This window comes from Oryctolagus cuniculus, unplaced genomic scaffold (genome assembly GCF_964237555.1).
Source record: "Oryctolagus cuniculus unplaced genomic scaffold, mOryCun1.1 SCAFFOLD_35, whole genome shotgun sequence".
NCBI classification, from domain to species: Eukaryota; Metazoa; Chordata; class Mammalia; order Lagomorpha; family Leporidae; genus Oryctolagus; species Oryctolagus cuniculus.
This window is the reverse complement of record NW_027208301.1, coordinates 1675656-1702359: the sequence shown is the minus strand read 5'-3', so window position 1 is coordinate 1702359 and position 26704 is coordinate 1675656. Positions and strand designations below refer to the sequence as shown.

The 26704-nt window shown below is 43.2% G+C and overlaps 1 long non-coding RNA gene across 7 annotated transcripts in view; it reads right to left on the bottom strand.

The window, feature by feature from the left end:
- LOC127485689 (uncharacterized) overlaps positions 1-26704 on the bottom strand; it is an 89217-nt gene that overhangs the window by 27753 nt on the left and 34760 nt on the right. The window contains exons 2-4 of one of the 7 annotated variants that reach the window (XR_011385993.1): positions 17511-17652; positions 11763-11870; positions 10022-10125 (exon numbers count right to left, since the gene is read on the bottom strand). The exons of 1 other annotated variant lie outside the window; for it this stretch is intronic. This is a non-coding gene — a long non-coding RNA (uncharacterized lncRNA). 5 more of the 7 variants (XR_011385994.1, XR_011385995.1, XR_011385996.1 and 2 more) reach the window with 5 other exon arrangements.

The following is a 26704-nucleotide window of genomic DNA, read 5'->3' as shown; positions in this document are numbered from 1 at the left end:
AGTAACCTCAATTAACCCTATTGTTCCTCAGGGGAAACCTGAAAAATTTACTTGAGCATTTAACTCGGAAAGCAACTCCAGTCCCAGTGATGGTACTGGACACTAACATACATAAAGATAATTATATCCTCATTTCAGATTCAGTAAGCACTCTGTTGGAAAAACATGTTTTATTGCTTTATTAACTCTTGTTCCTCAGTCAATTTTATCAAAGGCATTTGTGGAAAATTACAATAGATTTAAAAAAATTTTTTTAGTTTATTTGACAGCTAGTCGGTGAGAGAGAGAAAGGTCTTCCTTCCATTGGTTCACCCCGCAAATGGCCACTACAGACGGCACTGTGCCAATCTGAAGCCAGGAACCAGGTGCTTCTTGTCTCCCATGTGGGTGCAGGGCCCACGCACTTGGGCCATCCTCCACTGCCTTCCTGGGCCACAGCAGAGTTGGACTGGAAGAGGAGCAACTGGGACTAGAACTCACACCCATATGGGATGCCAGTGCTGCAGGTGGAGGATTAACCAAGTGAGCCACGGTGCTGGCCCCTATGATAGATTTTTTAAGAGACCAGGGAGCCCCAGGGTCTCTGCTCTACCACTGGGCTGAGGCAGAGCTGAAGCTTCTGCTTTTTCTAAATTGACAAGGACTCCTAACCTGTCTCCTTGGGCATCAACAGCCACAGACACAGTTGCTGGAAGGTTTAAGGGATTTAAATGCTTACTCCGTCCCATTTACCAGAACTCTCACAAAACCTCTACTGTTAGAAACCCACTGACGCTGTGGCATATTGGGTAAAGCAGCCACCTGCAGTGAGTGCCAGCATCCCATGTGGGTGCCCATTGGGGCTGGTCCTGGGTGCTCCAATTGTGATCCAGGTCTCTGATGTGGCCCTGGGGGAGCAGTGGAGGATGGCTCAGGCCCTTGGGCCCTTGCATTGGGTGTGTGTTGGGGGGGAACCCAGAGAAAGCTCCTGGCTCCTGGATTCGAATCAGCCCAGCTCTGGCCATTGCAGCCATCTGAGAAGTAAACCAGATGAAGGACCTGATGGAACAAGGAACAAGGACATAAGCCTCAGCCATTCTCCTGCATTGAACAAAAGAGATAAACATTGGAATGTATTCTTTGCCCTAGAAACACAATTGGAGGGCCTGTGCTGTGGCATAGCAGGTAAAGCTGCTGCCTGCAGTGCAGGAATCTCTCATGGGTGCTGGTTTGAGTCCTGGCTGCTCCATTTCTAATCCAGCTTTCTGCTATGCCTGGGAAAGCAGTGGAAGACAGCCCAAGTCCTTGGGGCCCTGCACCCATGGGAGAGACCCAGAAGAAGCTCCTGGCTCCGGGCTTCAGATCGATGTACCTCTCTCTGGCCATTGTGGCCATCTGGGGAGTGAACCAGAGGATAGAAGCCTTCTCTCTCCCTCTCTGCCTCTCCTTCTCTCTCTGATTAATCTTCAAAAAAAAAAAAAAACCCTCAATTGGGTCTCACACTCTGTTGTCTTCATACTCCACCCCTTACAGCCACCTGAAAGACCAGTTCCAGGAACTCCCCTCTGCCTGCTGCCCCCTACCTCACCTCCATCCGCAGCCTTCCCTGGGGGTCAGGGCCTTCTGTCAGGTGTTCCATCATGGGTACGTGGACAATTGCTGTTGGTCACCCATCTCTACAGACTTATTTTCCCTGAATAAATTTGGTCTGGCTATAAATTCATGCACTACCTCCTCTCTATTCTGTGCCTCTTTTCCTAACAGGACCCCCCCCACCTCTGCCTCTCTAACTCTGCTTTTCAAATAAATAAACATTAAAAAATCCCACTTAACAACCACCTTCTCTTAAATTTAACACATATGCAGACCATGCAATATTACAATAGAACACCATTTTTTTCTTCGACATAAGATCTTAACTATATCCTGCCCAATCAGCCACGATGCAACTCAAGGTGATTTTGGATGGAAATTAAATTGAACCACTCATATTTCACCCAAGAGGAAGAAGTCCTCATACAAACAACCAAATGAGTACTCTTCAAAAAAATATCCAAATTTCCTCACAGGGAGGCTGAAGTAAAAATCTTAGAATCTGTCTCCCACACACCAGTACTACAAAAAAATGACCTAAACCAGGTCTAAATGACATGAGCCCAAAGAACAGAGATAGAAATTTCAGGTATGCCCCTGGTTCAACTTACCCAGTCTCAGAGCTGTTGACTCGGGACACAAAGGGGAACCATTGACTCCCTGCAAGGTAGCTAATGCCACAGCGGGAACAGAAAGGAAAGTCCTGGAGAGAAAGTGCTCTCAGAAGCTGCTGGATGTCCCCAGAGTCCCAGCCAAAATGTTAGCTCAAAAGTGGCTCTGGGGTGGAGTTACAAGTGACCATTGCCATCCTTACTAATGTGAAAGGGTTAAGCCACTTGAAAAATACATTACAGGGGCCAGCGCTGTGGCTCAGTGGGTTAAAACCCTGGCCTGAAGTGCCAGCATCCCATATGGGACTGGTTCTAGGCCTGGCAACTCTGTTTGCCATCCAGCTCGGTGCAATGGCCTGGGAAAGCAGTAGAAGATGGCCCAAGTCCTTGGGCCCCTAACCTGTGTGGGAGAACCCGGAAGAAGCTCCTGGCTCCTGGCTTCAGATCGGTGCAGCTCCACCTATTATGGCCAACTGAGGAGTGAATCATCGGATGGAAGGCCTCTCCCTCTCTCTCTCTGCCTCTCCTCTCTGTGTAACTCTGACTTTCCAATAAATAAATAAAATCTTTAAAAAACAACAACAAAAATACATCGCAGACTTCTGGGCTAGCTCACCAATGTTGTTTCCAGACACATAATCTGGCTCTTGATGTTCACTGCTTCAATTCACCATAGCTGAGTGCTGGCCAGAGGAAAGGGTGTATTTCCAGAAGGCAGCTGCAGTCTTGGGAAAGAAAGTCCTCCCAATCCAAAGAAGCCTTTTTCTAGGAAACGGCGCAGCACAGAGTGTGTTTAAAGGGACAGGGGTAATTGGAGCACCAGGCTTGAAATAAAACAATGAGTCTATTCAATTGATAATTATGCAGATTTTCAGGCTTTGTTCTGAGGAAGGTCCCACCAGACAGTCAGGGGAGTCCAGAGTGTCAGGTGGGAGGTGCTTTCTACCTCAGTTGGGGGAGGGTTCTCTGTCAGCAGGGGCTATGCCTGCCCTTCCAAATCATCTCCTTTTTTTCAGTAGGCTTCTGAAACTCTTCTGCAAATATTACTCACAAGATTAGGGGAAGGTAGGATGCCTTCATTAGGACTACCATGCTGTTGGAGGAGGGTGATCAGGGTTTATAAAGAGGTTCTAAGGCAGGGGGTGCTGGTGTGAGGACTAGATGACCTAATGGGGAGTCCTTGTAAGAGTGCGCAAGATGCTTGCTTCTCCCCAGAACCTGTCTATTAGCAAGACAGAAGTGGTGATCCCACTCCCCCAGTTTCTAGCTTTATCATGAGAATAGCAAGGAAGCAATGATCCACCCTTCTGATCTTCTAGTTTTATCAGGAGAATAGAAAGAATTTGCCTATCCTACTATTCGGCTGGATTTTTGTTTTATCAAGAACAAGCTAGACAGGATTATTGATGGGTTTTGTCCCCAGCCTCTAATTGTTAGCTGTGATTATTCTGCTCATTCAAATTGCAGTTAAAAGACTCCACTCCATTTTTCAGGTCTCCCTCTCTTGGAGACCCCCTAATGGCTGCTGTGGCAAGAGGTTTCTCATGTAAATAAATCTTGCTTTGCTCACTGCGTGTCCACAGGGAAATTCCTTGTGAGACATGCACCCCAGGCACCTTCCTTCATCACCACTTTCCCCCATTACTTTGGTGTGGTGAAGTCATGAAAGAGTTGATGGTCTCTGGTTTCAGATGTCATGGCTTGTCGCTAGGTCGAGGTCAAGGCTTAAGTTCTCTGATTCCTCCTGGTGGTCAGCACCTGAGTCCTTCAGCTCTGCCTCAGCCTAATGGTAGAACAGAGACCTGGGGTTTCCCTGCTCTCTTAAAAACCTACTGTAAATTTCCACAGATGCACCTATGAAGTTGGTTGTGAGGAGCAAAAGTTAACAATAGGATTTTTTTTTTTTTGACAGGCAGAGTTAGTGAGAGAGAGAGACTGAGGGAAAAGTCTTCCCTTTTCTGTTGGTTCACCCTCCAAGTGGCCGCTCCGGCTAGCATGTTGTGGCCAGTGCGCTGTGCCATTCCTAAGCCAGGAGCCAGATGCTTCCTCCTGGTCTTGTTGGGTAGAAAGTCAATTATGAGCTTATGTGTGTGTGACATAAAGACCTAAAGAGAAAACATCTATGTCCAGCATATGCATCTGCATCTAAGTCATCCTGACAATGTTTCACTGGCAGCCTGGCCTTTGCATCCTGCCCTGCCCCCTTCTACCTGATAACCTGCCAGGTGGGGGTCCCCGCCCCTCCTGCCTGACAAATCTTCCACAATCTCCCAGATGCAGCCCAGTATCTGCATTTCAAACACCCTGCTCCCGGATCCCCATTGTTGTACTTCAACTTTAGGTCAGTGTAATTTTGACATTAGCACTCAACTTAAAACTCTGTAAACAATTTTAAAATTGTAAACCTTTTAAAACTTTTCATGACTTGCTCACACCTTCTGAAACTTTACACCCATTGTTACTTTTACATAGTCTTGAATTGTCATGTATGGACAACCTATGAAAATACATGCTAACGAACTCAGTCTCTCTTATTGAATTTAAGATGTGCAAAGTACTCTGGCCTCAGAATCAGCCCTAAAGGCATTCGGATCTGGCTGAAAAGCCCATGAGAGTATTTCAGGCATGGAAAGCCAAGACACTGGCAAAAGATCTCTGTGAGTGAGATCCCAGTGGAAAGAACAGGTCATCAAAGAAGGAGGTACCTTTCTCTGAAGGGAGGAGAGAACCTCCACTTTTACTATGACCTTGTCTAAACAAGATAAGAGTTGGAGAACTCAGAGGGCTTCCATAGCCTTGGAAACTCATGACTGGAGCATAGGGAGATTACTGATGCCACAGACAGGAGTGTCAATTGGTAAAGTCAACAACAGGAGTCACTGTGCACTTACTCCTCATGTAGGATCTCTGTCCTTAATGTGCTGTACATTGAGATTTAATGCTATAACGAGTACTCAAACAATATATTTCACTTTGTGTTTCTATGGGGGTGCAAACTGTTGAAATCCTTACTTAATGCATACTAAACTGATCCTCTGTAAATAAAAAAAAAAAAAGAAATTATCAATTCCCAACTTGACCCTCACTGGGATTAAACATGACAACAGGTCTGCTCTGATTTCATCATCATTTAAAAAAAATCATCTATTAATTTTCACTTTATGTTTCTGTGTGGGAGCAAACTGTTGAAATCCATACTCAATGTATACTAAGCTGATCTGTATATTAAGATAATCGAAAATGAATCTTGATGTGAATGGAAGGGGAGAGGGAGTGGGAAAGGGGAGGGTTGTGGGTGGGAGGGACGGTATGGGGGGGAAGCCATTGTAATCCATAAGTCGTACTTTGGAAATTTATATTCATTAAATAAAAGTTTAAAAAAAAAAAAGATGTGCAAAGTACACATAATACATTTTCCCCAAGTTTTACTTAGCACTGATGCCTAGATGACTTAAGACACTGAGTTATTAATGAATACCACACCATTATGTGAATTAGAAGTCAAAATTACATCCCCATGCTTTTAAGTAACATAAGGATAGCACCTCCTGGACAGCAAACACTAGTTCATGTTTACAACTTTGAAAAGATCTTCATCGTTAAGAGAAACAAGTTTAAAGCATATCAAAGACATGTAAAACTGAGCAAGTGAGCCACTGAGCAAACTTAAGGGCGTTTGCATTAACTCAATTCTCTGAACCAATCTGTATTGGCTTACTTTAGTTAACAACATAAAGGCTTGTATGCACAGAATTTACTTTCATTTTCATAAGACCGCTCTAGCTGGAAAGCAAAACATGAATACAGCATAGGTCACATAATCTGAATTGACTCAAACAGCTGTTGCTTTAACAAATTTTAGAGTCCCATCCTTTGAGAGTTCCAGGGATCTGACTGGAAGCCCAAAGTTGGAAGACTCAGTTTAGAATTTAAGCTGTCAGAGTCAAACCATTTACCCAAAATTAGTACATTTCTGATCAGTTGGGTAATCACTCAAACATTAAAAACAGATAAACAACATAAACAACTTCACATTGCAATTTTCCCAATCAAGACTCTAATGGCAATAGAAAAAGGCGAAACCTTCAAGACAGGTGAATGCTCTCAGATAAGTCAGGAATAGCAGCACAGAAAAGAGCTGATTATCAGCATATGAACCCATTGCTTAGGTTTCCATTAACTGCAAAGAGAAAAACCCATCAGGTTGTTAAGGGTTAATGGCTTAAGGTTCTGGCTCCCTTAGGTAAAGCCAGCAGTAGTATTGAATTGGAGATTCCTCCTGCAGAGGAAAAAAAAGCAGCCCTGGGGTGGGGGCGCTCTCCCTAGAGATATCTGGCTATGCCTGCCTGGGTGCAGCAGGCCACAAGACTGGAATAGAGTGCAGAGAAAGGCTCTGTGGTCCCCCATTTACAGGGAAGACTGCTCACACACCGGGGCCTGGCAGGATTAGCTGTGGGGTTGGGTAGGTGTGCCGTTTCACCAAGAGTGCTGGGAACCTCCTATAATTCAACCAAAGCCAGATGCAAACACTCAGTCAATTACAACAGATAGTTAACTTTAGCTACTTTCCAGATTCAGTCCTCAAGCAGTTAAAGCTTAGCAACAGTAATAGTTCACAAAAACTTTAAGAGACGCACCAGAGCTACCATAAGCTCAAAGACGGAAAACTTTCTACCAAGTTGGAAAGGGTTAACAGGTAACAGGGAACAGCTTTTCCCTAGGTGGAGAGGCCTGTGGAATTTCCCTCTTCCTTTCTCCTGGCCAGTGGTATAGGAATGGAGATGAGGAGAGCAAAAGAGTCGGGGAGGGACCCCCGGGAGGAGGAGGAAGGCTGAAAGCCACAGAGGACAAGATGTGAGCGACTGCCCTCACCTTCCCCTATGAATCTCAGCTGGAGGACAGCATAGGGAAAGGCCCTCATGTCTGGGGCTGAGTGGGGTTCGAAATCTCCTATCGCTCAAGGTTACCCACTACCTAGTTGTCTGAGTTTACCTGGAGGGCCAATATTAGCCTCGACCGAAGCTAAGCCCTGCTCACGTAGGCAGTGTGACCAGGCGTCCCTCCAAGAGATAGACCTGATCCTCCGGTCGCAGTCCAGCCACGGGGAAGCCAAAGTGAGCTCAGGGGGTCTCCAGGCTCTCAGCCAACTGCCCTTCCTAATTTCCCTCCCATTCCTTACAATCCCTCTGGAGTTTTGGCCATAGCTAAGCCGTGGCCGGGGGGACTCCGCATTCTCAGAGAGCTTTGGGGTGCCAGACACTCAACGGTCACTTCCACAGATCTGGTACCACTTAAGGGAAGGAATACTGACCTCCGATGTCTTCTCAAAATCCCTTCATGGTTGCCAAAAATGTTACCAGAGAAATTCCAGGGTTCTTGTCTTTGCGCAAGAAAAGAATTCAGGCGTGAGACAGAGTAGTGGGAGGTAAAATAGCAAGGTTTATTAGGGAAGGGACATCCGTAAGGACGGATGGGCACCTCTCCGGACAGGACCTGAGAGAGTGCCCAGTCACTCAGACTGCGGTGGGAGGGAGTGAGGTTACGTGTTGAGAGGAGAGATTACACCTGGCCAGACCGGGCAGGTGGCTCAGCAGAGGCAGAGGGCTGAGCGCGCAGTCATGTTGAGGCTGGGTTTTTTTTGTTTGTTTGTTTTTGGTTTTTTTGACAGGCAGAGTGGACAGTGAGAGAGAGAGACAGAGAGAAAGGTCTTCCTTTGCCGTTGGTTCACCCTCCAATGGCCGCCGCGGCCGGCGCGCTGTGGCCGGCGCACCGCGCTGATCCCATGGCAGGAGCCAGGTGCTTTTCCTGGTCTCCCATGGGGTGCAGGGCCCAAGCACCTGGACCATCCTCCACTGCACTCCCTGGCCACAGCAGAAGGCTGGCCTGGAAGAGGAGCAACTGGGACAGAATCCGGCACCCCGACCGGGACTAGAACCCGGTGTGCCGGGGCTGCTAGGTGGAGGATTAGCCGAGGCTGGGGGTTTTTAAGGAGATAGGTCTTACTTCCCCACCTCTACTCCTCTTGGAACAAAGGGCTTTTTGGATGTAAATGGAAAAACTTCTATCTGAGTTTTCCCCTGAAGGTATCAAACTGGAGGAAGCCTAGCTGGCCCCAACCTGAGTTTAGAGGGAGGGTGAGCAAGACCCCCTAGAGAATGGGGATCCTGGAGCAGGGTGTTTGAAATGCAGATACTGGGCTGCATCTGGGAGATTGTGGAAGATTTGTCAGGCAGGAGGGGTGGGGACCCCCACCTGGCAGGTTATCAGGTAGAAGGGGGCAGGGCAGGATGCAAAGGCCAGGCTGCCAGTGAAACATTGTCAGGATGACTGAGATGCAGATGCATATGCTGGACATAGATGTTTTCTCTTTAGGCCTTTATGTCACACACACATAAGCTCATAACTGACTTTCTACCTAACAGTCTCCCATGGGTGCAGGACCCAAACACTTGGGCCATTCTCCACTGCCTTCCCAGGCCACAGCAGAGAGCTGGACTGGAAGAGGAGCAACTGGGACAGAATCCGGTGCCCTGACTGGGACTAGAACCCGGGGTGCTGGTGCCACAGGCAGAGGATTAGCCTAGTGGGATTTCTAAGAGCTGGGTGTCTACTTCTCACTGTTTCTACACACACATACACACACACACACACACACATACACACTCCTCTCCTGGACAAAAGATTTCCCAGGTACAAAATTAGGTAATGTTATCAGACTCAGTAGCCTTCCTTGCACCAAGCAAACAGTGTTTTCTGGGTGTGTGTTTATTGGAGGGGAAGACTAGAACCACCTATGAAGTTATTGGGATAAGGCAGGACTTTGTAGCATAAAATACTGGGCTGTAGACAGCCCATAAAGAAGTCATAGACAAGTCAAGGTCCATCTCAGCTTGTGGAATTCCTGAGATAAAAAAGTCACATACTCCCATGTTGAAGGGGAATGATTAAACAAGAACACTCTGCTAAAATTAACTGTTATGACTGTGTTGCAGAAAGCCCGATAAGTTGCTTGTGTATGGTGTTATCCTCTGTGTTGCCTTGAGCTATAGCTGGTTATGTATAAATATCGCTGAGACACTGGAATAAAGGAGCCTTGTCTTGGCTCCATTCTCTGACCCTTGTCCCTCTTTTCATTCCCACTGCCCCCTTCAGGTTCTGTTTGACTGGTGCTGCTGGCCTGCACATGCTTCTAAGACTACTGCATAACTTCTGTGGGGCACGTGTTTTGTTTCCCATGGCTGCTTTCACACACATAGGCTAACTTCTATCTTCCTATCTAAAAACATTATTGAAGAACATGAAAGCCTTTGATAGAAGAATACCCTTAGAATCAAAAGCTGAAGGAATTGTCTGATTACATGGGAAAAATTAAATACATTAAGGAAATGTCACTGGAGAAGAAGCTAAGGGTCCTTGTATTTATGCAAGAAAGAACTCAGGTGTGAGACAGAGAACAGTGGAAAGCAAAGTAGCAAAGTTTATTAGGGTTGGGACGTATGTAAGAACAGATGGGCACCTCTCCAGACAAACCAGAGAGAGTGCCTAGTTCACATTTAGGCTGGGGCTTTTAAGGGGCTGGGTCTTGCCTTTCCACCTTTTTGCTGTCTCCTTCTTCTCCAGAACAAAGGACTTCTTGGGTGTAAATACAAAACATTCCTTTCTGAGTTTCCCACTGAAGTCAGACAGGTGAAGCCTGGCTAGCTTAGCCAAGGGGTTTCTCTCTAGGGTGCCTGCCTTAGAGGAAGGATGCTTATCAGGCCAGGTAGAAGGGGCAGGGCCCCCTGGAAGGTTATCAGGGTCTGAGGGCAGGACTTTGCAGTGCAGATACTGGACAGCACCTGCAATGTTATTGGGTGACTTTGAAATGCGAATGCTGGACTGCTGTAGATGTCCCTTTCCTTAGGCCCTTGTCACACACACAGGTTAATTTCTGACTTCTTACCTAACAAAAAGACAGAAGAATCAAGTTATCCTAGTGAAGTAGGCATAACCTTAGGTTTCTAAATAAAACAGTTTTAATGTCAGGTCACAACAGTCAGAACCAAGGAGGAAGAAATAACTTACAGGAGATGCCTAGAAATTTGACAAAGAAAATCAGCAATTAAGTAGAAATTACTAAAAGGGAAATTGCATTAAAAATAGATTTCAAAATGAAACATTAAGACTTATATGTATATATATACATATATATGTATATATAAAGTATATATATGACTTATTACAGATATATATACATACATATACACATATATGTATCTTATTACAGATATATATATACACATATATATATATATATCTGTAACTAAATAACTTTATTGCTTTAGCATGTTGCCCAAATCCATAGTTCTGTCTTGGCACTTATATAACATGAGAAACTCATAGAAATAATTTCCTTCTAATCTCAGCCAAAGCAACCTCACACAAAGTTATCTGCTACAAATCTGTAACATTCTTATATTCCCTTATATTCCTTAAGTTATTTGTTCTGCTTTGTTCCTCTCTCTCCTTGCCAAACACCAGTTTTATGTCATGTTAGGACAAAGATCACTTGCATTCTTTGTGCAAGGTGTCCAGTGTGTAACAAATCTTCCCAGCCAAATGAATCAGTTTACAGGTATTTATTGGGATTCCCCTCCTGGGCAAGGTTCACCAGTTCCAACAGAGTGGGGACCAAGGAAGTCATGCTTCAGAGGTTGGGAGGGCTCCTTTTATAGATACAGGGCATGGGGGTTAAAGGTTGAGATGCCTCTGATCCTCATTGGTTGACCTTTAGGTGCAGGCGGGACCTTGGAAAGGACTTTTTGTTCCTGGAAGTGTGGGCCTTCTCTCTTGTGGATCCCAAAGCTACCAATTTGTTATTTGGAACACATCTTGGGTGCCAAGACACATTATCATTCTCATTTTTCTCTTCCCTATCTATTGGTTCCTTAATTTGCATTTTGAAATAATCCTAAAAATCCTGTAAAATAAGAGCAAAGTATTTTAATAAAAGAACATGTAGAATTTCAAATTATTTTTAAGTAGTCTAAAATGGTTTGTCTTATATCAATTATTTATGTAAACAAAAAAGTCCATTGTCTTTTACAATTTTTAAAAAGCAAACAGTACAGGGGCCGGTGCTGTGGCACAGCAGGTTAATGCCCTGGCCTGAAGCGCTGGCATCCCATATGAGCACCGGTTTGAGACCTGGCTGCTCCACTTCTAATCCAGCTCTCTGCCCCAGGGTCAGCTCATATCCAACAACCACAATATGAGAGCCTCACTCCCTTAGGAAGAGCAGTGCCAGGAGGACTGGGTTGTGGATTTAGTGACCTGTTTCCTAACTGAGGAAACTGTTTCCTCCTATCCAGGAGGAAAAAGAAGGGCCAGGGGATCCCACAAATCATGGGTTCTCCCCCAAATTTCATGCATGAAATCTGGATTCTCCCTGAGAACCTGTGCATCCTAACCACACAATTTGGAAAAATACAGAGCTCTAGGGCTGAGCCAAAGTCATCACATTCAGGAATGAGAAGATAGCCAGTGTCCCATGCCAGATACCATCCTGCAAGCAGGAGACAACTAACCCCACAAACTCACCATATTCCAGATTCCAGGCATCCTTCTGATGGCTCTTGTAGTGAGAGAACTTCACAGATGACAAAGAACGAGCCTTGTGGAACCACTATAAGCAGCAGACTGGAGAAGCTGTATTTAGCAGCATGAAGAAAAAGACCCCATGTTGCTCTTCATTGTTGATTCAGTGTGTCTGATTGGACAGTTTGCTGAGCCAGTGAGCAGGCATCATGTCAGAGAAGATGCAGCCAATCAGAGTCACACCTACTAGATTTCTGTGACAGTTGGGGAGAAGGGGTGCCATTCATCCAGGCTGTGGCTGGAAGGGGTAGTGAGGTTTTGAGTCTTGGGCTCAGGTCTGGAGGTGCTCACCCTCCTGGGGCCTCGCTCTCCTAAGAGCAGGGGCTGCTATCACCTTCCTGATGACTGAACCACATGAGAGTGGGGATCTCTCCCACCCTCCAATGTCTGTGATTCTGCTGGGATCTTACGACCTGGAGCTTCCAATAAACTCCTTTACAAGAGATGAAATTTACTCAAAATTTAATGAATTCTGAGCTTTTCATTTTCTTCACTTTTTTGACTTAATTTTGTTTTAGGTCATTTTGCTTTTTTAATGATTTGAAAAATATTTAAATATACTCTATAGAAGTTTTCTAGTCTGTATTTTGTCCTTTAAAATGGCTTTCTATTTTTCCCTGCTGCTACATGGAAAGCCACTTGATATATATTGATCTTATACTCACTAATATCACTTAATTATCTTGTCAGTTTATAGTTTGTTTTGGATTACCTCTGTAGATTGTAGAGTCAACCACATATATTGAAATTTTTGTTATTTAATTGGGTGTAGAAGGGACATTCTTTAATACAATCAAGGCAATTTATGAAAAAACCACAGGCAGCATCATAGCGAATGGGGAGAGGTTGGAAGCATTTCCACTTGTGAGAGGCCAGAGCCATGCCATGACAGGCTTCTCACAAGACAAAAAAACTGACTAGGCCCAAGATGCCCCTGGTATGAGAAGATGAAACCTGACACCGGGCAGTCCTTGGTCCTGTCTGCAGGACCAGGTGGAGGCAACCAATAAGGTGGGCCAACCTTGCTCCTGCAGGCCCAGGGGAAGGAAGGAATGCAGATGTAATACTTGTTTGCCTGGGAACTATAAAACCCTGAGAACAAAGAGAAGGGGGTCTTGGTCTCCCAGCACTGCATTGCATGGGAGGCTGGGGCCCCAGCATGCTGGACCTACAAATAAAGTCCCTTAGTTCTTTGCATTACGGTGAGTCTCACTGGTTCTTTCTATCTGGGCAATCTGGAACACAACACACTGAGATCTGGTACCAGACAGCGATGCCCACTCTCATCACTGCTATTCAATATAGTACTGGAAGTTTTTGCCAGAGCCATTTGGCAAGAAAAAGAAATTACAGGGATACAAATTGGGAAGGAAGAACTCAAACTATCCCTCTTTGCAGACAATATGATTCTTTATTTAGGGGATCCAAAGAACTCTACTAAGAGACTATTGGAACTCATAGAAGAGTTTGGCAAAGTTGCAGGATATAAAATCAGTGCACAAAAATCAACAGCCTTTGTATACACAGGCAATGCCATGGCTGTGAAAGAACTTCTAAGATCAATACTACTCACAATAGCCACAAAAACAAATACCTTGAAATAAACTTAACCATGGATGTCAAAGATCTCTATGATGAGAATTACAAAACTTTAAAGAAAGAAATAGAAGAGGATACCAAGAAATGGAAAAATCTTCCATGTTCATGGATTAGAAGAATCAATATCTTCAAAATGTCCATTCTTCCAAAAGCGATTTATGCATTCAATATGATGCCAATCAAAATACCAAAGACATTGTTCTCAGATCTGGAAAAAAATGATGCTGAAATTCATATGGAGGCACAGGAGACCTCAAATAGCTAAAGCAATCTTGTACACAAAAACAGAGCTGGAGGCATCACAATACCAGATATCATGACATACTACAGGGCAGTTGTAATCGAAACAGCATGGTACTGGTGCAAACACATGGATAGACCAGTGGAACAGAATAGAAACACCAGAAATCAGTCCAAACATGTACAGCCAACTTATATTTGATCAAGGAGCTAAAACCAATTCCTGGAGCAAGGACAGTCTATTCAATAAATGGTGCTGGGAAAACTGGATTTCCACATGCAGAAGTATGAAGCAAAACCACACCTTACACCTTACACAAAAATCCACTCAACTTAGATTAAAGATCTATGCTTACTACCCGACACCATCAAATTATTAGAGAACATGGGAGAAACCCTGCAAGATATAGGCACAGGCAGACTTCTTGGGAAAACCCTAGAGGCACAGGCAGTCAATGCTAAAATTAACAATTGGGATTACAGCAAATTGAGAAGTTTCTGTACTGCAAAAGAAACAGTCAGAAAATTAAAGAGGCAACCAACAGAATGGGAAAAAATGTTTGCAAATTATGCAACTGATAAAGGATTAATAACCAGAATCTATGAAGAGATCAAAAAACTCCACAACAACAAAACAAACAACCCAGTTAAGAGATGGGCCAAAGACCTAAGCAGACATTTTTCAAAAGAGGAAATCCAAATGGCCAACACATGAAAAAATGTTCAGGATCACTAGCCATCAGGGAAATGCAAATCAAAACCACAATGAGGTTTCACCTTGCCCCAGTTAGAAGGGCTTTCATACAGACATCAATGAACAGATGCTGGTGAGGATGTGGGAAAAAAAGCACACTAATCTATGGTTGGTGGGAAGGTGAACTGGTAAAGCCATTACGTAAGACACTTTGGAGATTCCTCAGAAATCTGAATATAGCCCTACCACATGACCCAGCCATCCCACTCCTTGGAATTTACCCAAGGGAAATTAAATTTGTAAATAAAAGAGCTATCTGTACCTCAGTGTTTATTGCAGCTCAATTCACAATAGCTAAGACATGGAATCAACCTAAATGCCCATCAGCAGAAGACTGGATAAATAAATTATGGGATATGCACTCTATAGAATACTACACAGCAATTTTTTAAAAATCCAGTCATTTGCAACAAAATGGAGGAATCTGGAAAACATCATGCTTAGTGAAATAAGCCAGTCCCAAAGCGACAAATATCATATGTTCTCCCTGATCTGTGACAACTAACTGAGCACCTAAAAGGAAGCCTGTAGAAGTGAAACTGACACGATGAGAAACAATGACTTGGTCAGCCCTTGTCCTGACTGTTTAGGAGTAGCTTACTATTTTATTCTTTTTAGTATTTCCTTTTTCTACTTAATACCATTGATTGAACACTTTAATTAACATACAATTATTCTTAGGTGTTTAAATTCAACTGAAAATTGATCCTTGTCAAAAATAAGAGTGGGAATAAGAGAGGTACATTTTGGCAGATGCTCACTTGGACTTACCCCTAATGGTAGAGCTAGAAACATGCCATGGGGCTCCAAATCCCATTAAGTTGGCATGTACCAATGCCATATTACTAGTCAAAGTGATCAGTTTAAATTCATAATTGATCATAAAGATGGGATTAATTGTCAAAGGGATCACATAAATAAGATAAGTGCCTGCTAAAAATAATTGAAAAAATTAAAAAGGAGAGAATGATCCAACATGGGAAGCAGGATACACAGCAGACTCAGAATCACAAATGCCCTAAACAGCACTCTGGCCTCAGAATCAGCCCTTAAGGCATTCAGATTTGGCTAAAAAGCCCATGAGAGTTTCTCAGGCATGGAAAGCCAAGACACTGTGGCAAAAAAATGACCTAAATGAACAATCTTTGTGAGTGAGATTCCTGTGGAAAGAACAGGCCATCAAAGAAGGAGGTACCTTTCTCTGAAGGGAAGAGAGAACTTCCACTTTGATTATGGCCTTGTCTACATAAGGTCAGAGTTTGTGAACTCAAGAGATTTCCATAGCCTTGGCAGCTCATGACAAGAGGCTCGGGTGATAACTGACATCATAAATAAGAGTGCCAATTGTTAAATCAACAACAGGAGTCACCCTGCACTTACTTCCCATGTAATATCTGTGTCCTTAATGTTTTGTGCTATGTGAATTAATGGTAAGACTAGTATTCAAACAATACTTTACACTTTGTGTGTCTGTGCATGTGCAATCTGTTGAAATCTTTCGTTAGTATATAATAAGTATATACTGTATATAAAGATAATTAAAAATGAATCTTAATGAAGAATGGGATGGGAGGAGTAGGAGATGGGATGTTCTGCAGGTGGGAGGGTGATTTTGGGGAGAAAAACTGCTATAATCCAAAAGTTGTATTTTCAAAATTTGTATTTATTAAATAAAAGTTTTCTAAAAACAAAATAAAATTTTGTTGTTTAAAATTTGATCCATTTATCTGATGCTTCTATTTTGTTGTTTCATTTTCCTTACTACACTTCTAGTACAATGTTGCAGAAATAGAATGGGAGGAGGTAGCTTTGTCAGGGTAAACTCCCAGGAAAAGAGCTTTCATTGTCTTATCTTAATGATACTGGTTGTTATAGGCTCCTCAGAGACAATTTTAATTATAATAAAAAATTCTGATATTTTACTTCTCTGCTAAGTTTCTTTAAAGCTTAGATGCTGAATTTAATCAAATGCTTTCTAGCATTAAGCTTAAATATTTATGGATTTTATTCTTTTATTTTTAATGATTTATTTGAAAGGCATACTGATAGAGACTTTCATCCATTGGTTCACATCTCATTGGATGACAACAACCAAGCTGGACTTAGCTGAAGCCATCAGACAGGAATACTAGCTGGATCTCACACATGAGTGTCAGAGACTCAGTATTTGGGCCATTTTCTGCTGCTTTCCCAGGTGGAACAGCAGGGAACTGGGAAAATGTCAATCATTCAGAATTTAATCTAGCACTCTGATATGGGACTCCAGCATCACAGCTGGTGGGTTAACCCACTGTGCCACAAGGGGAGCCATTGATTTTGAGTATTTTTCTTTTCTTTTTTTTTTTTTAGGCAGTAGCTTGATGTACTATATATATATATTTACATACATACATACATATATATATTTGAAAGGCAGAATTACAAACATACACACAAACACACACACACACACAGAGAATCTATCGGTGATGGCTAGGTCTGTGACAGATTGAAGCAGGAGGCTTGAACTCCATCTGGGTCTTCCACAAGGGTGCAGAGGCCCAAAGCCTTGGGTCATCTTTCACTGCATTCTCAGGCCTATTAGCAGGGAACTAGATCAGAAGTGCAGAAGGGGCTGGCGCTGTGGTGTAGCAGGTAAAGCCACCACCTACAGTGCCAGCATCCCATATGGATGCCAGTTTGAGTCCTGGCTGCTCCACTTCTGATCCTGCTCTCTGACTGGGAAAGCAGTAGAAGATGGCCCAAGTCATCAGGCAGCTACCCTTGAGTGGGAGATCCAGAGAGAGTTCCTAGCTCCTGGCTTCAGATCAGCTCAGCTCCATCCATTACAGCCGTCTGGAGAGTGAATCAATGGATGGAAGACCTCTTTTTCTCTGTTTCTCCCTCTCTGTAGCTCTGCCTTTTGAATAAGTAAATAAATCTTTAAAAAAAAGAAAGAAGTGTAGCAGTTAGTACATGAAGCAGTGCCTATATAGGGTGTCATCATTTCAGACAGGACCCAAGATATATTTTTAATAACTGTAATGCTTGATATCTTGGGGATATTTGAATAGGTAAACACACAGGTAAATGACATACATCCCAGGGTTCATCCTTACCTTTTGGGTAGAGCTAAACATCAATGGCTCCTCAGCACTCCAATTCAGAACCACTCTCAGAGGGCTTATACACGGCACTGATGAGTAAACTTGCTTCGAGTGTTCCACATGAGAAATTACTGAAGTGCGTCAACTGGACTCTCTAGGGAGCAATAGTGATGTGCAGTAAAACTCCAAATCCAGTGATTGGTTGGCACCTGTCTGTTGGGTCTTGTGCCTACTCATGTGGGTTAAGGGAGCACAGGAAGGCTGCAAAGACTGCAGCTGACAAACCTGTCATTTGGAGGTTCAGAAAAGGGAGCAGCAGCATCTTTCTGTAACTTGGGGTCCCAGCAGGGAAATCTTGTGATGTTTCCTCCCACTAGCACAGAGGCTGCTTCACTCCTCTGGGATCAGGCCCCAGATTTCAGGTCTCTACAAAATTGAAATGTTCTTTTGCACCCCCAGCCAGTGCTGAAGTGTTCTATGACCCCTTGCTACCTGACAGCTGCTGTCATCTCAGCATCCCTTGTGACCTGGAGGATGGATGGGCTCTTGTGGTACAGTGTCCTGTTCAGAAACTCAGTCTCAGAGGAAACAGGTTTGGAGGAGTGGTGGCTCGGTTTCTGAATACAAGGGACACTTATAACATGTTGAGGTACTGTAGAGTCTGACACATACAAACCCCTTGACAAATGCTTGCCATCCCAGGAGCACTCTCAAAACATTGGGGGGGGGGGACATTGTTGTGACATAGTGGCTTAAGCCACTTCCAGTGATGCTAGCATCCCATGTGGATGCCAGTTTGAGACTTGACTGCTCCATTTCTGATCCAGTTCAATACTAGCATGCCTTGGAAAGCATCAGAAGATGGCCCAGGGACCAGTGCTGTGGCATAGCAGGTGAAGCCACAGCCTGCAGTGCTGGCATCCTGTATAGGCATCAGTTTGAGTCCTGGAAGCTCCACTTCTGATCCAGCTCTCTGCTATGGCCTGGAAAAGCAGTGGAAAATGACCCAAGTCCTTGGGCTCCTGCACCCACATGGGAAGACCTGCAGGAAGCTCCTGGCTCCTGGCTTCAGATGGGTGCAGCTCCGGCCATTGTGGCCAACTGGGGAGTAAACCAGTGGATGGAAGACCTTTCTCTCTCTCTCTCTGCCTCTCCTTTTCTCTCTGTGTAACCCTGATTTCCAAATAAGCAAAATAAATCTTAAAAAAAGAAGATGGCCCAAGGAGTTGGGCCCCTGCCTGCCATGTGGGAGGCCTGGATGAAGCTCCTGGCTTCTGGCTTCAGCTCAGCCCATCTCTGGATATTGCAGGCATTTGTGGAGTGAACCAGTGAGAGGAAGGTCTTTCTCTCTCTCTCTCTCTCTCTCTCTCTCTCTGTGTGTGTGTCTCTTCTCTCTGTAGCTCTATTTCAAATAAATAGATTTTTAAAAAGACTTAGAAAACAACCTACCAAACATTCTACATGCTGGGCACAGGATCAGTTCCCAGTGTCTGGGTCCCTGTTCATTGTAGTGATGTTATCACACCATTGCATTCATTGGCTAGATGATTTCAGACACAACCAGGAAGATACTCAAAGATTTATTTTTTAAAAATAGATTTATTTATTTATTTGAAAGGCAGAGGGCTGGCTTTGAGGGGTAATGGGTAAAGTTAGCACCTGTGATGCTGCCATCTTATATGTTTATGTTCTGGCTGCTCCATTTCCAGTCCAGCTCCCTGCTAATGGCCTGGGAAAAGCAACAGAGGATGGCACAAGTGTTTGAGCTCCAGCCACTTGCACGGAGACTGGAAGAATCTCCTGACTCATGGCTTTAGCCTGAACTGACACCAGCCATTGTAGCCATCTGGAGGGAGTGAACAAGCAGATGGACGATTTCTCCCTCTGTCTCTGTCTCTTCCTCTCTCTGTACAACTCTGACTTTCAAAAGAAACAAATGAATCTTTAAAATATAGAAGTCTGAGTGACAGAGAAGGAGAAAGATAGATAGTTGAAAGAGAGAGAGAGAGAGAGATCTTCCATCTATTAGTCTACTCTCCAAATGGCCACAATAGCTGAGGCTGAACCAGAACAAATCCAGGAGCCTGGAACTCCATTCAGGTCTCCCATGTGGGTGTAGGGGCCCAAGTACTTGGGTGATGACTCCACTGCTTTCCAACATGTATTTATAGGGTGTTGGATTGGAAGAGGAGCAGTAAGGACTCAAAGAATGCTCATACAAGATGCTGGCATTGCAGGTTGAGGCCTAATATTTCCACCATAGTGCTGGCCATGATTTTCACAGATTTCTATTGGTCATGATGGAACACAAGGAGACTAATATGTGAAAGACCCTGAGACACTGGAACATCTAGAAGAAAAGTCAACCAAAGAAACAACCTGAGATGTGTTAAATAGCCTCCAGGAACAAGTCTGAGTGAAACCTACATTTGTTCTCAGGAAAATAAATTTTTCTCTGCCTTCTACTGCAGTTTAGTTCACAGGTTCCAGTGCAAATATGGAATAGGAAATAATCATCAAGAACATGAACATAAAACTCACTTGCTGGGACTGGCATTGTGGTACAGCACATTAAACTATCACTTATGATGCCTGTATCTCCTATCAGAGTGCCAACTTGAATCCTTGCTGGGTTCTTTCTGATCCAATCTCCTAACCTGTGCCTAGGAATTAGCAGATAATGGCTTGACTCCTTGCCACCCAGATGAAATAATCAGATGGGGTTCCTGACTGCTAGCTTCAGTCTGGCCCAGGCCCAACTGTTGCAGCCATTTAGGGGAGGGAACCAGTGAATGGAAATCTCTCTCTCTCTTTGCTCCTCTTTCATGTATGTGAATCTCCTTCCCTGTCACTCTTTCAGCAAAATAAAATCTCCCATCATGATCAAGCATTTGGGGATATGACACTTTAGCAGGAAATGGATTGATTTGTTCAGAGTGCTCAAAGCAGCTTTTTTATATCCCACACTTACATTTTTATAGCACTTATTATGCCATCAGTGTGTTTTCATTCATTTTCTTGTATCTAGTCTGTGACCTATTAAAAAGCAGCCTTCCTGATTGTGTCTTTTTGCTGCTCCATCCCATATATTTAGAATAGTGTCTAGTGCCTGACATGTAAAGAACATTTGCTGAATGAGCAAACTTAGCTATTTACTAAATGTTATGGGGGAGCTCACGTATAATCAATCCATTTATAAAATAAAGCTCAGCAGACTATGGAACGTTTATATTTTATATAAAATATATATGACTTTGCAGTCTGCCTTTGAACTTGGTCATAAGCATCAGCATCCTGGTCTCCTAAATTTGTTGTGGGCAGTAAGAAGATTTCTGTCTGCTCTGCTTAAAGGTCCCCTTGGTTCTCTGTATTCAAAGATCTTTTCTACTGGTAACCTTCCATGTCCACCTGGTTTCTCTGTATCTAAGTCTTGACTTAAGGATTGTGTTTGTTGATATAGATCCCAGCTCAAAACTCAGAATGGGGGCTGGCACTGTGGTGTAGTGGGTAAAGCCACCAACTATACTGCTGGCTTTCCATATGGGTACCAGTTCGAGTCCCGGCTGCTCCACTTCTGATCTAACTCTCTACTGTGGCCTGAGAAAGCAGCAAAAGATGGTACAGGTTCTCGGGCCCCTGTACCCATGTGGGAAATCCGGAAGAAGCTCCTGGCTCCTGGCTTTGGATTGGCTCAGCTCCGGCCATTTTAGCCATCTGGGGAATGAACCAGCAGATGGAAGACCTGCCTCTCTGCCTCTTCTTCTTTCTCTGTGTAACTCTGCCTTTAAAATAAATAAATAAATCTTTGAAAAAAACTTCAAAATGAACCCACTGAAATATTTTTGATTTTCTTTTTTATTTCTTCTTCAAGCCAATGGCTATTTGACAGTATGGATTGAGATCAACATATGTGACTTTTCCAGTTTTTCTAGAATAGATTTTGATTTTTATTCTAATGGAGATATGAAGGACAATGGTAAGACTTCAATTTTCTGAAAATTGATGACCCATATTTTCTGAATTAACAGATGATCCCACCTGGAGAATTTTTGACAGCTATTGAGAAGAACACATGTTCTGCTGCTGTTGGGTAGAATGCTCTCTGTGTAACTGTTAGGAAAAGTTGATTTACAGTGTTGTTCAAATAAATCTACCACTCTCTATTGATTTCCTACCTAGATATTCTCTTTTATTTTGAAAGTCCAGTATTGACCTCTTTTGTTTGTTCCATTGCTGTTTATCCCTTCAGAGCTGTCAACATTTGCTTTATATATTGTAGTGTTCTGAGGTTGAGTATACAGCTTGTTCAGGTGAACAACTCAAGAATATCAAGAATAATATGGGAACAAAATGAGGAATTTAAAATATACATAGAACCATGAAGAAGAATCAATCAATTTTCAAGAGGTAGAAAATGGTGAATAAAAAGAAAAAAAAAATAAAAACTTCTACTCCAAGGAAATACAACAGAAGAATAATTTTGTTATGCAGAAATGAGGTTGGATTTGTATGATCCTCAAGCTCTGATGCATTTTCCTGGCATAAAACCATGTCTTCTACTGAGAACATTGTCCCAGGACTTCTTCAGGGAGTGATCCATCCCATCAGTGCAAGTGTGAAGTGAGGATAGTACTAACTCCTGCTACAGGGGCAAGGGTCATGCTTGTTCTTCCTGCTGTGGAATTTTTGGTACATGAGGAATTGGGGCTCAAGTGTGCACATCTTTTGAGGAAATGCACAGGTTCCATGATTTAGCCCTGGCTATGAACAAACGGTCCCTATCTTCATAACAAGGCACACCTGCTTCCGCCTAAGTGTAAGATGCCCAGCGGTGAACAAATTATGTTTCCCTCAAACACAGCCAGGAGGGAGGGAACCCAGGCCTCACTCACATTGAGCATGGCTTCTGCACTCTGTCATCAGTGTCTTTAGTGAGAGAAGAAGGCATCTGCTCATTCCTATTTAAAAAAAAAATCAACATAGCAGCTCAGCAAAATGGAATCAGAAATGTTATTGTGGAAATGGGCAAATATAAGACATGGTACAAAAATAATCACTATTAACTGCACTTCTGAGAAAGCATAACATGTTAACTTTTATGAGATGTCTATTTGACTTTTTTCACATCAAGAGTTCTTTTTTGTTTTAAAGATTTGTCTTATTTATTTCAAACAGAGGTAGAGAGGTAGAGACAGAGAGATCTTCCATCCACTGGTTACTCCCCAAATGGCCACAATGGCCTGAGCTGGGCCAATGTGAAGCCAAGAGCCAGGAGTTTCTTCCAGGTACCCCATGTGGGTGCTGGGCCAAGCACTTGAGACACTTTCCACTGTTTTCCCAGGCACATTAGTGAAGAGTTGGATGGAAAGTGGAGCACCCAAGACTCAAACCGGCATCCATATAGCATGTAGGCATCACAGGCTGGAGCTGTGCCACAGCTCCAGCCCCTATTTGATCACTTTTTAAATGTACTGTTAGTGTGGTACTGATAAAACAAAATACAGCTGATGAATTTTATCATTTAAGCATTTCTAAGTGTATGTTGAGTAGTGTTGAGTATAAGCAAATTGCTGTGTGACTAATATTCAGAACTGTTTTTCCTTATGAGACTGAAATTCTCTACCCAATGAATAAATTTTTTTTTTTTGATAGGCAGAGTGGACAGTGAGAGAGAGAGAAACAGAGAGAAAGGTCTTCCTTTGCCATTGGTTCACCCTCTAATGGCCGGTGTGCCTGCACACCACGCTGATCCAATGGCAGGAGCCAGGTGCTTCTCCTGGTCTCCCATGCGGGTGCAGAGCCCAAGCACTTGGGCCATCCTCCACTGCACTCCCTGGCCACAGCAGAGAGCTGGCCTGGAAGAGGAGCAACCGGGACAGAATCCGGCACCCCGACTGGGATTAGAACCTGGTGTGCTGGTGCCACAAGGCAGAGGATTATCCTATTGAGCCGTGGTGCCGGCTTAAAAATTTCTTATAATTCCACCATCCCTAACTCCAAGTAACTGCCATTCTACTTGCCATTGCTCAGGCTACAGAGTCTTTAGGAGGTGCAGTGATTTTTCAGGGTCATATAACTGAGAGGGTAGAGGGAACCATGTTGGAACTCAGTTCTGTCTCTGCAAAGCTGGGTCTTGATTGTACCCAGGTACTCCCTGAGGTTTTTGGATTAGGCTACATGGCACACATGTGTGTGATTATGGACATGGCATGAGGCAGATGGAGGATGAGACTTTGGAGAGGTCTTTTCTGCTGAGGAATCGCATGAAAGTGGATCCCAAAAACTGAAATCAATTTTTTGATGGAAGTCTATAATTGGACCTGGAACTCAGGTTGTCAAGCTTTCTTTGCTGAAGACCCACTGGAGAAAGCCATGTGTTCTGCTCTTCTGTCCTGACTCTCCAGGTGCCCAGACTCAAGAAATTCTGCAGATATTGACTCAGCTCTCACTATTGATACCTCAGACATTTGGGCAGGAAGGACCCCATGGTGACATGGGTTGTCCCAAAGAAGGAAACTCTAGGCAAGGTCACCACTCTGATCCCACTTGGGCATTGCAACACTACTTCCCATTTTGTGTGTGTGTTTGGGAGCCTCATGTAGGGTATTCTGTCCCACATAGGAACAATTTATTGGAAGAGTTAAAATATGGGTCAGCCTGTTATGTCTACACTCTAGGTCATGGCAGACAGAATGGGAAGAATGATGAGATGGTGCTCATCTTTTATGTGAATCCTAAGCTAGAGAAATGTTCAGGCAGAAATCTGTTTGGCTTTGCTAACAGAAAGTTACCTGGAACAGAAACAGTATTGACAACTAACTAAAAAAGAAGAGAAAAGACCCAAATCAATAAAATCAGAGATGAAAAAGGAAATGTAACAACAGACACCACAGAAATAAAAAGAATCATCAGAAATTACTACAAGGACTTGTATGCCAGCAAACAGGGAATCTATCAGAAATGGATAGATTCCTGGACACATGCAACCTGCCTAAATTGAACCAGGAAGACATCGAAAACCTAAACAGACCCATAACTGACACAGAAATTGAAACAGTAATAAAGGCCCTCCCAACAAAGAAAAGCCCAGGACCAGATGGATTCACTGCTGAATTCTACCAGACATTTAAAGAAGAACTAACTCCAATTCTTCTCAAACTATTCAGAACAATCGAAGAAGAGGGAATCCTCCCAAATTCTTTCTATGAAGCCAGCATCACCTTAATTCCTAAGCCGGAAAAAGATGCAGCACTGAAAGAGAATTACAGACCAATATCCCTGATGAACATAGATGCAAAAATCCTCAATAAAATTCTCGCCAATAGAATGCAACAACACATCAGAAAGATCATCCACCCAGACCAAGTGGGATTTATCCCTGGTATGCAGGGATGGTTTAATGTGCGCAAGACAATCAATGTGATACACCACATTAACAGACTGCAGAAGAAAAACCAAATGATTATCTCAATAGATGCCGAGAAAGCATTTGATAAAATACAACACCTGTTCATGATGAAAACTCTAAGCAAATTGGGTATAGAAGGAACATTCCTCAATACAATCAAAGCAATCTATGAAAAACCCACAGCCAACATCCTATTGAATGGGGAAAAGTTGGAAGCATTTCCACTGAGATCTTGTACCAGACAGGGATGTCCACTCTCACCACTGCTATTCAATATAGTTCTGGAGGTTCTAGCCAGAGCTATTAGGCAAGAAAAGGAAATTAAAGGGATACAAATTGGGAAGGAAGAACTCAAACTATCCCTCTTTGCAGATGACATGATTCTTTAGGGGACCCAAAGAACTCTACTAAGAGACTATTGGAACTCATAGAAGAGTTTGGCAAAGTAGCAGGGTATAAAATCAATGCACAAAAATCAACAGCCTTTGTATACACAGACAATGCCATGGCTGAGGAAGAACTTCTAAGATCAATCCCATTCACAATAGCTACAAAAACAATCAAATACCTTGGAATAAACTTAACCAAGGACGTTAAAGATCTCTACGATGAAAATTACAAAACCTTAAAGAAAGAAATAGAAGAGGATACCAAGAAATGGAAAAATCTTCCATGCTCATGGATTGGAAGAATCAACATCATCAAAATGTCCATTCTCCCAAAAGCAATTTATAGATTCAATGCAATACCAATCAAGATACCGAAGACATTCTTCTCAGATCTGGAAAAAATGGTGCTGAAATTCATATGGAGGCACAAGAGACCTCGAATAGCTAAAGCAATCTTGTACAACAAAAACAAAGCCGGAGGCATCGCAATACCAGATTTCAGGACATACTACAGGGCAGTTGTAATCAAAACAGCATGGTACTGGTACAGAAACAGATGGATAGACCAATGGAACAGAATTGAATCACCAGAAATCAACCCAAACATATACAGCCAACTTATATTTGATCAAGGATCTAAAACTAATTCCTGGAGCAAGGACAGTCTATTCAATAAATGGTGCTGGGAAAACTGGATTTCCACGTGCAGAAGCATGAAGCAAGACCCCTACCTTACACCTTACACAAAAATCCACTCAACATGGATTAAAGACCTAAATCTACGACCTGACACCATCAAGTTACTAGAGAACATTGGAGAAACCCTTCAAGATATTGGCACAGGCAAAGAATTTCTGGAAAAGACCCAGGAGGCACAGGCAGTCAAAGCCAAAATCAACTATTGGGATTGCATCAAATTGAGAAGTTTCTGTACTGCAAAAGAAACAGTCAGGAGAGTGAAGAGACAACCGACAGAATGGGAAAAAATATTTGCAAACTATGCAACAGATAAAGGGTTAATAACCAGAATCTACAAAAAGATCAAGAAACCCCACAAAAACAAAACCAACAACCCACTTAAGAGATGGGCCAAGGACCTCAATAGACATTTTTCAAAAGAGGAAATCCAAATGGCCAACAGGCACATGAAAAAATGTTCAAGGTCATTAGCAATCAGGGAAATGCAAATCAAAACCACAATGAGGTTTCACCTCACCCCAGTTAGAATGGCTCACATGCAGAAATCTACCAACAACAGATGCTGGCAAGGATGTGGGGAAAAAGGGACACTAACCCACTGTTGGTGGGAATGCAAACTGGTCAAGCCACTATGGAAGTCAGTCTGGAGATTCCTCAGAAACCTGAAGATAACCCTACCGTTCGACCCAGCCATCCCACTCCTTGGAATT